At 38.1% G+C, this 16,305-nt stretch overlaps 1 non-coding gene across 1 annotated transcript; it reads left to right on the forward strand.

Annotated features, from left to right (window-relative positions):
- Nucleotides 1-1,307: 1,307 nt before the first annotated feature.
- TRNAE-UUC (transfer RNA glutamic acid (anticodon UUC)) lies at nt 1,308-1,380 on the forward strand. Its single transcript has one exon. It is a non-coding gene; the product is annotated as a tRNA-Glu (tRNA).
- The last annotated feature ends 14,925 nt before the right edge of the window (nt 1,381-16,305 follow it).

The raw sequence follows: 16,305 nt of genomic DNA on the forward strand, positions 1-16,305 counted from the left end.
GCACCCTGTCCCCAGCCCTGGGGCCAGGACCACAGAAGAGGCAGGGCTGACGAACTGGTGGGGGAGATAAAACTAAAAACCTCAGACAGATTTTGTATGTTTGAGAATATGGGATGATGGTATCATAGTTTAGCTTGCATCAGAATCACCACAGATTGCTGGGTCCACCTCCAATGACTGATTCTGATCTGATAGGTCTAGGGTGGAGCCTGAGAATTTGCATTTCTAGTAAGTCCCTGGTGATCTGAATATTGTCCATTTGCCCCTCCAGACCTACCTTCTGCCCTTCTCCACCTGGGTCTGTGTTCCAGGAGACTGGTCCTGAGCAGAATGGACTGAATCAATGTATTCTTGTCCATTGGCTCCTGCTTGGTTTGAACTAATAGAGGACACTAACAGGAGGGAAAGACTGGAGTGACATTGGGTACTTATTCCCCAGGCTCTCCCTCCGTGGACTGACTGCGTCCCTACACAAAAAGCACATATTCTGTGATGTGGTCATCAGATCTTCCCCAAGCTCCCATAATGTTACTCTCTCCTTGCCTCTCAGGCCTGGGGGTGATAATAGCTTCCAACGCCACTGTTTTTTAGCCTTGGGTTCCTGTACAACCGTTATTGCTTTCCCTAAATCTGCCCACATCTTTATAAATAGCTCCTTTAATAATCTCTTCAAATTAGAATTTTCAGGGTACCAGCTGTTTGCTGCCAGTACCTCAACTGATACAGCAGCCACCGCAATGAGAAGCATGGCGAGCATCGCAAGGAAGAGTAGCCCCCGCTCGTCGCAACTAGAGAAAGCCCACGCACGGCAACGAAGGCCCAACGCAGCCAAAAATTAATTAATTAATTTAAAATAGTTTAAAAACCAATCCTTGGCTACTAAAATTGGCAAATATCCCAGACAACTCCTACAAAAATTCTCTCTTAACCCTCTTGTTTTCATTTTCTCCTTGGGTTCTAGCTTCCAGAAATTGCTTTTATGTATGCATATGTGTATGCTTGTATACACACAAGTTGATACACAAGTACATACGAGTTGGCATTTGTTGTTTTGTATTTCCAGGTGATACAGAAGGTTTTTCAGGTTGTCTAATCCAGCATGTTGCCAGAAATGGAAGTCTTCTGCTCTACGTCACCTGTCTTTTTTTTTTTAACTTTATGGTTTCTACTTACGTCTAATTTCAGCTTATCCAGAGCTTTGACTTTTCATGGCCCCTACTAAAAAATACATTCTTTTTACCATTCTCTTTACATCTTTTCATAAATTTCCCTATTTATATCCACAGGAGAAAAGAGGGCTTGGGAACTCCCTGGTAGTCCAGTGGTTAGGGCTCTGCACTTTCACTGCAGGGGGCACAGGTTCGATCCCTGGTCAGGGAACTAAGATTCCACAGGCCCATGTGGAAAACAAAACAGCAAAAAGAGGGCTTCTCCTTGCTGATGACCATTATTCCTTGTTTAGGCAGACATACCAGACCATCTCTATAGGCCGCTAGTCAGACTGTGGATTGGCTGCCCCGGTGTTAGTTGCCCATCACTTTCCCCTCAGTCCAGGCATCAGTGAGCATGGAGTGCAGTCATTCCTATAGAGAATGAACACTATCTCAGCAGGCTCTCTCAGTGAGGCAGTTCTTTTATATAATGGCTATAGTTTTGAATTACCTATATGTACATTCCCATTCTTGGAAAACCCAGTAATATGACTTACACACCAAGGGAGAAATCCCCAAGTCGGTATAATAAAGCTGATTATTCTGTTTCCACCTACTCCAATCTGGTTCCCTGAGGTTCTTGCTCCTGCCTTTCCCAGATACATCCTACCCTCCTTACTCCATTCCCACTTCAGCTTAGCAAAAGGCTCCCCCTGAGTAGACTTCCCCCAACTTTAGTAGGTTCCTACAAATGGTGTGATTATGTTGTCAACAAATTCCCAGAGCCCTAGACCTATAAAGCATCTGAGACCATTTCTACTCAAAGTTAATGAGAAACAGGTTGCCACTAAGCAGTAGCTTCTAAGACTATCAGAATTTTTCAACCACAGTGTTATGACTCATGTTTGTTTCAATAATTGCGAGATAATTACACTTTGTCATTAATGATAAATATTAAATATTTATGAGTTATTTGCTTCTTATTTCATAGTCACTTGCATTATGATTATTTGCATTCCGTGTGAAATTGTAAAAATGAAATTATAAGTCATACATCAGTGAAATCTCTTTGATTGAAGCATAAAGATGTAGAATTTATTGGAAGGATAGTGGGGTGTAGGGAGGAAGGTTTCAAAGTGTATCAGAGGATAAAGAATAAGGCTTTAGGGCTTCCCTGGTGGCGCTGTGGTTGAGAGTCCGCCTGCCGATGCAGAGGACACGGGTTCGTGCCCCGGTCTGGGAAGATACCATATGCCGCGGAGCGGCTGGGCCCATGAGCCATGGCCGCTGAGCCTGCGCGTCCGGAGCCTGTGCTCCGCGACGGGAGAGGCCACCAAGTCAGCTCCCAAAGTGAGGAAGCAGGAACAACCACAGTAGTCTCATAGCTGAGCAAAGATGATGAGGACCTCATCAGAAGAGGGAAGAAAGCTAAGCGTTTTGGTTTGTTTGTTCTCCTACTCAAGATTAAAATTCTAAAACAGAGCATCTAATTGGTTTCACTTTGTCTTTGGCCAGAAGATATCAGGCTTCAGATGATAGCAGTGAGGAAGCTGTTTAAAAAAAGAAAACAAAAGGAAAGGAAATGAGGGAAGGTAGTCAAATGATACAAAATTCCAGTAATAAGGTAAATAAGCCCTGGGGATGTAATGTACAGCATGGTGACTATAGTTAACAATACTGTAGTGTATATTTGAAAGTTGCTAAGAGAGTAGATCTTAAAAGTCCTTATCACACACACACAAAAATGTGTAATTATGTGTGGCGATAGATGTTAGCTAAACTTATTGTGGTGATTATTGTGCAATATATACATATGGCAAATCATTGTGTTGTACACCCAAACCTAATACAATGTTATATGTCAGTTATATCTCAATTACAAACATAAATAAAAAGAAATGAAGCGTAAAGAAAAATGAATACTGGGCAGTGAAATAAAGTAAAGCAAAGCAAAACCAATGTCCACTGCAGCTTGCATTCTGGAAAAGGCATATAATATGTAACCTCTAACACTTCCATAAGTGTTCGCTAAGCATATGATTCTCAGCCGAGAAGCCCTACCATATACATAGCAGTTTCAGTAAGCAATGCTCGTCTGCCCTGCATTTTCTTTGTTACAGGGAAGAGCAGATAAAAGTTACAAAATACTATGAACCAAGACTTTGTTTAAAACCCTAGGCTTGAATTTCTTAGAAAATGCCAATGATTAAAATATATATATATGTGTGTGTGTGTGTGTGTGTGTGTGTGTGTGTGTGTGTGTGTGTGATGCAGATAACCCCTGGTTCAAATTCAGAAGCATAACTAATGAGAATAATGTATACACTTCATACATATTCTTAAATCAACAAGTGCAAACCTACCACTGGCTATAAAACTGAGAGGAAAATATGTTTTTCAGCCCTCACCTCGACAGCCTCCTCTTTTAACCCTGATTCTAGGGGAGGTTTTGAGTCCCTCCCCTCAGTTTCTTCCTGCTTCAGTACTAACTGTGTGTGTCATGGTAATTCTGGAGAAAGAGGTTTGCCAGCATGTGGCTGGCAGATGCAGTCATTCTTGAAGTGCCACTGGGCATGATGTACAGACGATTCCAGACTATTACTTGCCTTCACAACTTTTTGTAACAGGTGCAGCAAATGAACTTTCTGCCCCTGTCTTCCTTAAATGCACACAAACAAAGTGTTGCCATGTCCTGGATGTGAAGTCATTCCTACTTCCATGAATCATATTTTGTGGTCATGACACTGCCACTGGGAATTAGTCATTTCAACCTAATTAGTTTCTTCAAAATAGGAAATGCTTCTTCCAATGATTTAATACCCAGAAATAATGTGTATAGTCAGACAACATCTAGAAAGATGCCAACTGAGATATTTAACCACCAACAACAAATATATATTATTATTTGCACCCTGCCATCAAAACCCCAAATGAACCCCAAGAATCATGTGTTGAAACTGGCTGCTCTCCTACATTTGCAAAGGGCAGTCACAAACAAGGGCAAACTTTCAGCGAAGTTGGACCCAATCAAGCGCTTGACAAGGCCCCATTCAAGGAAAATGCAAACAAACCTTGTTTCATGCACCTTCTAAAAATTCTATTTAATTTGATAATTTTGTCATTTTGGAACTTGGAATTTTGACAAAATTCCATAACAGACCTGTGTTATGGAATCACGGGTTATTGATGAAGCAAGCATGTTGCCAGAAATATAAATAACTCTGAATCTGAGGCTTGTTTTCCCACACATGTACTCAAATGTATGGAAATGTGCCCCATCCTTAGCTTTATTTCTTTATGCATTTACTATTCATGGAGACAAAAGAAAAGAAAATTTAATATGTGGACTGTCACTAAGATATTTTTAAAATTACTTGCAATCCCCACAAGAGTATAAGAATCTATTTACTGAAGATGAGCAAAGCACATTTGTATTTCCAAGTAAATTGACACCACCTTTTGTGTTTCTACTTTGGTTTAAGTATAACATCTCCAAAAGTGACTGGAGAGCATTTTCTAGACACAAGTATTTGGTGTTAATTTGATAAACATTTGTTTGACATTGACTAATATGTTTTATAATTTTTGGTGTAGAGATATTACATATCTTTTATTAAATATATTCTTAAGTACTTAATTTTTGATGTTAATATTAATGGAATTATTTTGTTTTGTAAATTTTTCATTGTTTGTTGCTAATAGATTAAAATAATTGATTTTTGCATACTTATTTTAAATTTACTCATTCTATTAGATTATTTGGATTCTGTTTGCACAATCATGTAATCTACATTTTCCTTCTTTTTTCAAATTTCTTAAGATTTTATTTCTTTTTCTTGTCTTACTGAACCACCTAGGATCATGGAAAGATTTTGAAGAGAAAAATGACTTGGTTTCTTAGTATTTTTAAAAGATATTCTGGTAGAGGTGCATAATATGAATTAAAGTGGGAAGGTAGGTCTAGAGAAATCTAACTAAAGAAGCATACGTGGGACTCCAGAGAAAGACACACATTCAAGAGATCTTTCAAAAACAGAATTGACAAGGGATGATCATCTTTTATAGGGACTGAGATCTCTAGCCAGGGTGGCCAGCCATTGCATGAGATCAAGAACATTTAAAAAGAAAGAGAATTAACCATAAGTAGGTTGAGAAAGTGTAATGCACATGAAAACATTTTGAAAACCTTTGATATCCAACTTAGATCACATTTCCAGATCTTATAAAACTAAACCAATATTTTTAACACCTAGATAAATTAGGTATCTGCCTCAAGCAAGGGAGGGAGGACAGATAGCCCTGGATAGCCATGGTCTGAATCTTGAGCCACAGCTGAAGGGTCTCAGTGTGGGATCCAAGAAAGTCAATTTATAGACTGACCAGTGGCTTGGTGACAAAAAAATGTGTTCCAGTAGGAATTAATTTTGAACAGTCTCTTTCAGTAATTAGGGCTATGAAATACGAAAGGATTCAGGTTGTAGAAAGCAGAAGCAAATTTAAAAGGAAGTTCAGAGAAAGTTTATAGGAAGATAGAATCTGTGAACAAACTGTTGTTACGGATTAACCTCAGTTTTAAGATAAAAGAAAACTAAGAAGAAGAAATAATCTAGAGACAAAGAAGGTCAGGTATCAAGGGGTATTTCAATGGAAATTCAACCAATATTTGAGCACTTACTATGTTACAAGTGCTTTTGCGATTCTGGAACTACAGCAGTGAGTAAAACAGGCATGCTGTCATGGGGAGATTACATTTTAGCATGAAAAGACCAATACAATAAATGAGCAAAATACATAGCATTTCAAAAGGGGACAAGTTCTGTGAAGAAAAATAAAGCAAGGAAGAGAAACAGTGTGCTGAATGGAGGACGGGACAAGTTTAATATAGGGTAGTCCATAAAAGCATCACTAACATAATAATATGTGCAAAGACTTGAATTGGGACACACTTCGTGTGTTCAGAACACATCAAAGAAGACAGTGAGTCTGGAAAGGATTGAGCCAAGGGGGGGGTGTGTAAGAGGAAGAGAAGTCAGATATCATAGGGGCCGTGAAACTGCACCATTACAGGTGTGTGTGAGGGTGTACTGCAAATGGAGTGGTCACTCCCAGATTTATGGTGTCATTGCTTCACTGACTTTAATATATCACCCACTTCCTTGATCTGCCCCATCCATTAAATTAACTAACATATGACATTAGCATCTGCCAGAATCAAGTCCAAGTTCACTCCTCTTTTTTGTACAATGTATGTTTAAGTTCTTGTTACTCACTTTGGGGATCCAGTTCCTTTAGCCAAGTTGGTTTCTCAGTTCCCTGTCTCCATCATCCCTTTTTAGCCTCAATGCCTCTTCCATCCCAACCAGACTCTGTTACTGGGGTTCTGGCATGCAATAGAAGTTCACCTCAGTTATAAAAGTCACCTGGTAGACTTCCTTGCTCTAGTGGTCATAAGTTTAGTAGCAACCCCCATCAAGGTAGTAAGAGTTTCTTTTTTAAAATAATATTTTTAGAGGAGAAACTCATTTCCACTGGAAAAACTCACAAGAAGTCGATGGTTATTCAAGGTCCCTCATGGTCTGCGAGCTTGCTTTGGGAAGTTGGTCAGCCCAGTTTTCATGAGGACTGCCGTGGGATTGGCAGAATTATAATGATGCTGTGGGCCTGAGTGATTTAGACATAAATAAGTTACATAATTTCATTTATTGCAACTTGCCTTTCTTTCCATATGCCTTAGTCACAGGGTATCAACTCTGCTTCTCCAATCAAGTTGCTCCTCTCACTTGGTCAATGAAATAGACAGAAAGCAGTATTTCTTAGAGAGGTGACGTCCTAGCTTTGTTCCTTTGCATTATTCTTCTTTCCTAGTTCCTTTGCACACATGGGAAAAAGTCAAAAGCTGCTGTGTTCATGAAATCTCAGAAGTCTCAGTCCAAGGAAGTGATAGAGAATAAAATATGCTAATGTAGTTTTTAACAAATTAAACCAACTCTCTTCTTTTTCCTAATATAAGTGACATCTCCCCCCCAAAATGAAAGCACGAAGACAAAAGGTCCAATGTAAATCAAGTTTAGAAGATGATGAGAGGCTGAAATACTCAAGCTTAGCTGCCTTCAGTAAATAACAAACTATAATTTTAAAGGGGTAAAAATATCACACAGAAAAATATTTTAAAATTTGGAATGATCCTTTCTCCCCCAGAAACTAAAACAGATTCGCAATTATCTAAGGTAATAAAGCATATGAATACTTTTCTCCCAATTAAAAAAATTTATATTAGAAAAGGAAATTATTAGTCTAGTAAAACTGGCCAAAATCAAAATATATAAAAAGGTCTGGAAAGAATCTGGAAACCTAAACCATGACAGTTTCACCAATCTGTATAATTAAAGCCCAACTATTTAAACCCTCTTTAGTTACTGATATTTTAGTTGGGCAGGGAGGTAAAGGACCAAGGACAGGTGAGGAAAAGCAATTAGACTTGTTCTGGGTGTCCTTATTTTGCACCAAATGTTGCAATCTGACATCAAATGTTGGATGCCAACAATGAAGTGGATTTTGCACCAATAAGAGCAAGATATTGAGATGTTCAGAGGTTTCCAAAGACAGAGTAAGCTTCCTGGTCCAGCAGAGAATTTTCTATCTCCAGATGGTTTGTCAAACAGAGGTCAAGTGACCACTATTCTTCATAGATGGTTGTAGGAAAGCGTTTCCTCAGCTTTAGTCAATTTAAAATCTTATATCATTAATTCACTATATTTATGTACCATGTTTTACTTTTTTACATTAAAATGATAACTTTTTTGATTAAATAAATGCTGTTGAAATCAATAATATCTGTCCTATTAAAAGTTTGATGTCTTGGTGCTTTATCTTTTTCTAAAATATTTAAAATAAGCACATAACTTAAGAACATTCACTCATGTACCATCTAAAGGCACCTCAAGTATCACCACATATACATTTCAACTTTAGGAAACTTGTTGTAAAAGACACTTGAGCATAGAGAGACACGTTGAATGTTCTTTTCCTTTTGAGATGTATGATTCTAAATAGCTGATAGTTGCTGGAGCATGACTTTTTCTTTTCTGCTGTTAAGTAGAGAAATTCAGTTAGCCACATAGAACCTTCTGTATCAACAGACTTTTATCATTTCAAACTTGTTTTTACTTTTATTATCTTATTTTATCCACTCAGCTCTGCATAGGAATAGTAGGGATGAGAAATTAAAAGCACATAGAGTTGCCTTAAGCCCAGTATTACACAGCTAGTTCATGATAGATCAGGTCTACAAATCAACGCTGACACTGACACTAATTCCATTAAATTCAATTCATTGTTAGTGAAGAATTATTCAGAGCTTTTGATGTTTTATATGTCATAATAAAAATAATTTTCTAAACAAGTTTTTTTTAATTTTCCTTTATTTCTCCCAATGGGAAAACCATGGCTCAAATAGCAAAAACAGAACTCTGGGTAAATGTTTTCTTGAATACCTTGGCTTTACACACTCATGTAAAGACAGTTCTGAATATAAAATATTTTACTTAAAATGATTATCATTGTAATAATATTTAAATGTTGGAAGGAGAGACTTGGATAAAAATCACATTTTTTGTAATGTAATTTATCTTGATATTGTTTTAAGAGGTATTCTGATATTTCAATAAATCAACTGAGCAACTTGTTTTGTTTTGTTTTGTTTTTGAGGTACACGGGCCTCTCACTGCTGTGGCCTCTCCCGTTGCAGAGCACAGGCTCCGGACGCGCAGGCTCAGCGGCCATGGCTCACGGGCCCAGCTGCTCCGCGGCACGTGGGATCCTCCCGGACCCGGGCCTGAACCCGTGTCCCCTGCATCGGCAGGCGGACTCTCAACCACTGCGCCACCAGGGAAGCCCTAAACTTGTATTTTTTGAAGACAATATATGTGCCCAGCAATAGGACAGAAGCAGTGGTAGAAGTATAAATCAGTGAATCAACAACAAGCTTACAATCTAATTAATAAAACACATTTAATTCAAATAAAAGAAATGGTAGATAGCTCATTTGATTTAAAAAAACTATATTCTAATGGATTTTCTATGCCTTTGGGTAAGATACTTATCCTCTCTCAGGTCTTTCATTTGTAAGGTAAGAAGGTTGATTTTCTCTTCAATTTTTGAAATTCTAAGAGCTGTCTTAGAGTAAATTAAAAAAAACTTAAGCAATTTGTATATTCTTTCCTTCCAAAGAATGCAAAAGAGATCAATTTGATGGTCATTATATAAATTTTGCAAAGCACTTCTGAAGTGATACCAATAATTAAGATTTAATTCAGACATGATTAAAGTATGAGTAAAGTAGTTAACAAATATTTCTTGAGCAGCTATTCATTTCAGGCATGTTGTAATAGCTGCTGGTGATGTAGGCAAGAGTTCCTGTCCATAATGGACCTCCTCTAGTTACAACTGGGGTGGAGTGAACCAAAGAACAAGCATTTAGTTCAGGTATCGTACATTAAAAGCAATGTACGATAATGTGATAGATTCTGACTGGGGAAGGGAGGAAGGGGCTGCTGTAGATTGCTATTGTAAGGCCTTTCTAAAAAAAATGACTTTTGAGCAGAGATCTCCCCCAAGTGATTAGAAGTAAATGGCCATGCAAAGATCTTTAGAAAATGTTTATTAACAAGCCAACAATAAGTGCCAATGTTCTGAGCTTTGAGTAACCTAAGTATTTTTAAAAAGAAAATGGAGGGCTTCCCTGGTGGTGCAGTGGTTGAGAGTCCGCCTGCCGATGCAGGGGACACGTATTAGTGCCCCGGTCCGGGAAGATCCCACGTGACGCGGAGCGGCTGGGCCCGTGAGCCATGGCCACTGAGCCTGCGTGTCCAGAGCCTGTGCTCCGCAACGGGAGAGGCCACAACAGTGAGAGGACCGCGTACCGCAAAAAAAAAAAAAAAGAAAGAAAGAAAATGGTGCAAAAGCCATTGTAATAGCCATGAGGACTGGAGGAAGCTGAGGTGAAAATGTTGACAGTCTTGTAGACCATCGTCATGATTTGGGGTTGTACTGAAGGCATTTAAGCAATGAGTCCATTTCTTGTAACGTTTGTCTTTCTTCCTATGTGCTCCAACCACAAAGATTCAACTCTGCTTCTCTGGACAGTGAAATAGACAGAAGGCAGGATCTGACTCGTACTCCTAGGAACTTTCTTTGGTTCTTGGGAGAACTAAAAACCTAAAAACCACAGCACATCAAAGCCTTCAGATGTCTCCTTCACGTTCTGTTACCAAGGGCAAATCCATCTGTATTCTGTTCAGTCTCTAGCTCCTCCTGTCCACGGGCATCCAGTGCCTTCTTTCTGGTAGCCTTCTTGTTAGAATCTAAATTAATCCTATGCCACCCTTTCACACTTACGGTCCACAAGATGACCTCACACATCCTCTAGTCTGACAAACTTCTGGAGTGCTAATCTCAATGCAGCCAGCTCTCCTTGACTCAACACTGACTAAATCCAGGATGCTAATTTTTAAATTTTATTTTACTTTTTTGCCTCGCGGGATCTTAGTTCCCAGACCAGGGATGAACCTGGGCCCACGGCAGTGAATGCACGGAGTTCTAACTACTGGACTGCCAGGAAAGTCCCTGCAGGGGGCTTATATTAAGCTTGAAGAGTAGTCTCCTGAAGGCCCTTGTCTCTTGATTTGAGGTGAAAGGGACACATAGCATACCAACTCCTCTTTTCGACCATCATCTCCCACTTCTAACCCTTACTCTTTCGACCCTCTTTGTGAGTGAAGGGTTAAGAGGGCTAGTTTGGGGCCATCTTCTTTGAAAATGTGGTGTTACTCAAGCCATTAAAACTTATTGTCAGTTTATAGGAGAACAGAGTAATTATTAAACAGGAACAAAATCAGCAAAATCCAGAATGTGGGAAACTACAGGAAAAATACCTCAGTTTTTTCAACAAATATTTACAAAAGGGGAACATAAGAAGGTGGGTTGCTAAAAATTGAAAGAGACTGAGGAGACATATCAACCAACTCCGATTCATGGACTTTGAATCCTAATTCAAACATGCCATCTACAAAAAAAAAAAAAACTTACGAGACAATCAGAGAAATGTAAGCACCGGCTGGATATGTGATGATATTAAGGAAATAAAGTTAAAATTTTCAGAAGGATAGTGGTATTGTGGCAATGTCAAACACCAAATAGTCCTTACGTGTTAGTAAGAAGGTATTTAAAGATGAAGTGCTATGATGTCTGGAGTTTGTTTCAAGAATGAAGTTAGAGGGCTTCCCTGGTGGCGCAGTGGTTGAGAGTCCGCCTGCCGATGCAGGGGACGCGGGTGCGTGCCCCGGTCCGGGAGGATCCCACATGCCGCGGAGTGGCTGGGCCCGTGAGCCATGGCCGCTGAGCCTGAGCGTCCGGAGCCTGTGCTCCGCAACGGGAGAGGCCACGACAGTGAGAGGCCCGCGTACCCCCCCCAAAAAAAAGAATGAAGTTAGAGATGAAGCAAGACTGGTCCTGTGTTGAAGCCAAGTGATAAATACTAAGGATCCATTATACTAGTCTATCAACTTCTGTCAGTGTTTGGGGGGAATTTTCCGTGGGACTAAAAAGAGAAAATGCTGCTTCATGTTCTCACAGCTCTCTTTGAATTGTGGCACTGTCTTGAGGCCTCAGCTGAAATATTCATTTAACATTTTTCATATAATGCATTACATATGTCTATATGGCCAACTTATGGGTTGTCTGATTGCCAGTCCACTTTCTGCCATACTGTATTTCCCCTTCTTGGAAGTTTAACCTGGGCAACTGGCCTGCTCTTTCCCCGACCCCTCCAATATGGTGTTTGATGGTCATATCATGTAAGAGCTGCATGTAATGGAAAGAAACTCTCTGATTTTGAAGTCTACAAGCCACTGATAGAACACTTCAAAATGTCTTCTACCATGGCCTTTCTGAGGTTAAACAAGTTCTATCATGAAGTTTTATGTAAGAGACAGCTTTGTTTCTCACCATTCTCAAAGGAGTGACTTTATTTTAAATTACATGCAGATGATTTAAGGAATATCAGTTGCACTTCTGGAGTACACTGGAATTAAATGCCATTTAGAGTCTTTTCCTATGATGACATTATGCCATTCTAGATCACTTCTCTGTAAAATCGCTTCTCCTTTTAGTATCTGTTGTAAATTTCATGATTGATTGCAGATATTTGTCCACAGGGCCCAAAGCCCTTACCCTTTTTTTCTTGTGTTGCATTCTTTATTAGGTCACCCAAAAATAACAGTGCCAAAAGCTGTTATGAAGACAGACATTTAGAGGAATTTTAGGGTAAAGCTCATGGAAAGCAAATAAAAAGAAGGAGCCACATAATATTCCCTGGTTAGCATTTCAGTTTCTCTCAACTCAAATATTCTTCTTTTTTATAATATGAGTAAAAGAAAGGGCAAATTAAACTTTCTCACCACTATTAAATATTACAAGTTACAGATGTATTTCAACGAGGCACCATTAATATGTCATAAATTATAGAAAATTTCTTTCCCTTCTTAGAAGCAGCAAGGAAATCTCACACACACACAGTCCCAAGATGACACTGAATTCATGTCACTAAGTAGAATTCCCCGATATCTTCATTTCCTTGCACACTAAAACAATGGGTTTGTGGACATGCAAGAATTTTTAAAAAGAGCTATAATCTCATCAATCAGAATATTTAGGTAATTACAACATAATCTTTTATTAGCAATTGGAAAAAAGACCACTGATACATTCTCCAGTTAAAGGAGAATGGACATGTAACAAGTCATGGCCTTTAAAATTATAAACAAAAGGTTGGAAATATATTAAAACTCATTACCTAAAATTTATTTACGAGGATCAAAACCACTGAATTAAGTAAAATTTTAATGTGATGAGTGAGATCAATAAAACAAATTAGCCTGATAATGTTTTTCAAAGAACTGCAAATCTAACAAAGCAGAAGAAAATAGGTATGATAAGCATACAATTATCTGAATGTGTCCCATAAATGCATTGCAAGAACTGGGATAATGTAGTTTTGCAGGTTATGAAGGAGCATACACCTGAGAGGGTTCCTGACCAAGGGATAACTACTTATACTAGACTGTCACTCAGAGGGGAGGAAAAGAGGCACACATATGACAAATGAAATGGAGAAAAAAAATAGAAATTAACTTCAAAGAATTTTGTATTTTTATCAACTGTTTGGACTTTGGAATGATATTATTACAACATTAAATGGGTGGTTAGCTCTTGATAACTATATTTACAGTGCTTATTATGTATTAGAAATTGTCCAAGCACCGCATCAATCTTTACAATCTTCACAACAATCCTATGAGAAAGTACTGTTATTACAATGGTATTACTTGTGATAAACTGAGGCACTGAGAGGTTATATAAATGAGAGAAATGAATTAATAATAATCTGCACAAAGGTGATACAGAAAAAGAGATATGATAGATCACAGTCTCAACCAAATAAAATAAATCAAAAAAGCATAAATAGAACCCCAAGAGGTCAGAACCATAAAGATGTCCTACGACCATACTTGTTCGGATTATTCTTTCCCATTGTACCATCTTGGTATACAACACCTGGAGCTCAAAAGTGCAGGTAAAAGCCATCCAAATAGCTAGTAAATTTATATTTCCTATTCTCCAGGCACTGTGTCTGGAAGTATTGCTGTTACTTCCATTATTATGATTAATGATGAAAAATCAACTTTCCCTGTTGAGGTCCAAAGTCAGTATTAAGAAGGATAAGGTGAGCTCAGCAAGAATGACAAGGACAGCTTGGATGAGGTAACGACTGTGCTGAAACACACAGGTCAGAAAGCCTGCGGAGACAGCCATACCTTTACTCGATAGGGAGAATCCAGGTGCCCTACTGTTCCCACACGTGAACTTTTTCTTTCCCAGGGTTCTCTTCAAAGTGGTGCCCAGAGTGGAAAGTTGTGAAGGGATATTTTATGGCTGATGGTAAAGATTTGCTGCCTTTTTCTTTTTTTTTTTTAAATGAAGGGCAAAATGAAATGCTGCTTTGAAAATGGTAGAAAATGGTAGTTTAGTCTTAGGAGAAATATCTGGGCTGTAAAACACCACAGTCTCTATAGTAGCACAGCAAAGTAAATCAAGGACCCACCTTCTCCTAGTACTCTTATGACGGAAGAAGAAGAGGATATTGTTGGCCTGCAGGAAAACAGGGGGATGAACTAAATGATTTCAAGTACTCCTTCCTGCTGGTTGCTTTTGGGATAACTAGGGAAAAACAAATTGGTTTACTGTTAGGTCTTTGGTTTACCCTTAAAAGTGATCGAAAAGTTTTAAAAATATCTGAATAAAAACTTAAGGTACATGAACTCACTATGGTATCTTAAGTACCCTTACGTCAAAATCCTTGCAGAAGTGAAAATGTGTTTCTCCTACTTTCTTGTATCTGGTATCTGCCGTCCTCGGCAAATTTAGCCCTGGTGTATCCCTAGCACTGAGGCAGGGGTTTCAAATTACTGATGAAGTCTTCTGCCTCTTTAAAGGTGGTATTAAGAGTACCTAGGAGTTCTGAGCAGTATCATCCCTTTTTAGATCTGTCCATTCATCATGATCCCGTGCCAGAATTTGTTAGGTAAACATGATTGACAGACAGCCATCTTTATCCTTTATATGGCTGGAGGTCAGCCCTGGTAGAAAGTAATGCTTTTTTAATTAGCTGTTAGAGGATTGAGTTTCCTTTGTGTAGATAGCATGCTCTCCTCTCTCTGAGCCAGTATCCAAAGTGGATATCTCTTATGTCTTTCGTGCTTAGTATAACTCAGATGACTGAAGAACAGTCATAAAAGATTCATATTGAAGCTGTTTTACGAAAATTTGCACAGCTGGCAAAAAAAAAGAGAGAGAGAGAAAAAATATACTTGAAATAACAGAGTCCTCAGAAAGGAAAATGAGCAACATTTTCAAGGCTATCTTGGCAAATAATGACTGCAAAGAGAAAACTGTTTTGTCACAATACTTCTGATGCAAAAATAAAATAAAATAAACATAATTTTTAACAGTAATGTGCAAAATATAATTTCCCTCTGAGGAATTGGTCCTTCCATTTAAAGGTAAAATAAACCCCTGAAACACTTTTGGTTTGGCAGAGTTTGCAAGAAAAACAAAGCAAGCATTCGTGACTAATTCAATGGCACTGTGCTTCTTCCGGATCTTTTGTAAGAGGCAAGATGTTCACTTCAGCAAAAGCTGATTATTTTTATGCCTAAAACAATTAATTCAGCAATATGTGAAACCACTGTGAAATGGAGAAAGGGTGTGTACAAAATTTTAATACATATTCAAAATACGTGCTTTTTATTTAAATATAAAATTGTTGGGCTAAAAAACACTCTCATTATAACAGTCAAGCTTATAATATAAACTTCTAAGTAGTTTATAAATACAGTGACTCGATATGATGTGCAAGGGCTAATATTATATGAAGATTCTAAAAATGAATTTTCTACCTTATGAATTAAAAAAGAAAATCAATTATCTGAATGCAATGCATAAATAGACCCAAACTCTTTTGTCTAGTTTCATGTCTAAGCTGTTCTATTGATTTTCTCTGTTGTTTTCTCCTTCCACTTTCATTAATTTCTGATCTTTTCTTTTAATTATTTTCTTCATTTTGGGTTTATTATACACTTCTTTTTCTAATTTCTTAAAGTGAAAGCTTAGTTGATTTGGGACTATTCTTCTTTTGAGATCTTTCTTCTATTACAAGTCCTTTTTCTTTCTTTTCCTTTCTTTCTTTTTTTCTTTCCTTCTTTCTTTCTTTTTTTTTTTTTCATTAAGAGATAGTATGATATTGAAGGGCATGAGATCTGGAGCCTGAGTTTGAATCTGAGCTCTGCCACTTGCTAGCTGTGTGATTTTAGGAAAATTACTTAAGCTCTCTGGTCCTTAGTTTCCTAATCTGTAAAATGGGACTAAAAATATTTTCTGCCCATTAGATTGTTAAAGAAAAAGTGAGTAAAGATATGTAAAGAACTAAGAAGTTCTTTGCAATATGTGCAATTTGAGTGCTATTATTATTGCAAGTGACATGCATTCATAAGATCTGTAGAGCATACATCAACTATACTGCACATTAAACAAGCTAACT

The sequence above is a fragment of the Lipotes vexillifer genome, unplaced genomic scaffold (assembly GCF_000442215.2).
Source record: "Lipotes vexillifer unplaced genomic scaffold, Lipotes_vexillifer_v1.1 scaffold155, whole genome shotgun sequence".
NCBI classification, from domain to species: Eukaryota; Metazoa; Chordata; class Mammalia; order Artiodactyla; family Lipotidae; genus Lipotes; species Lipotes vexillifer.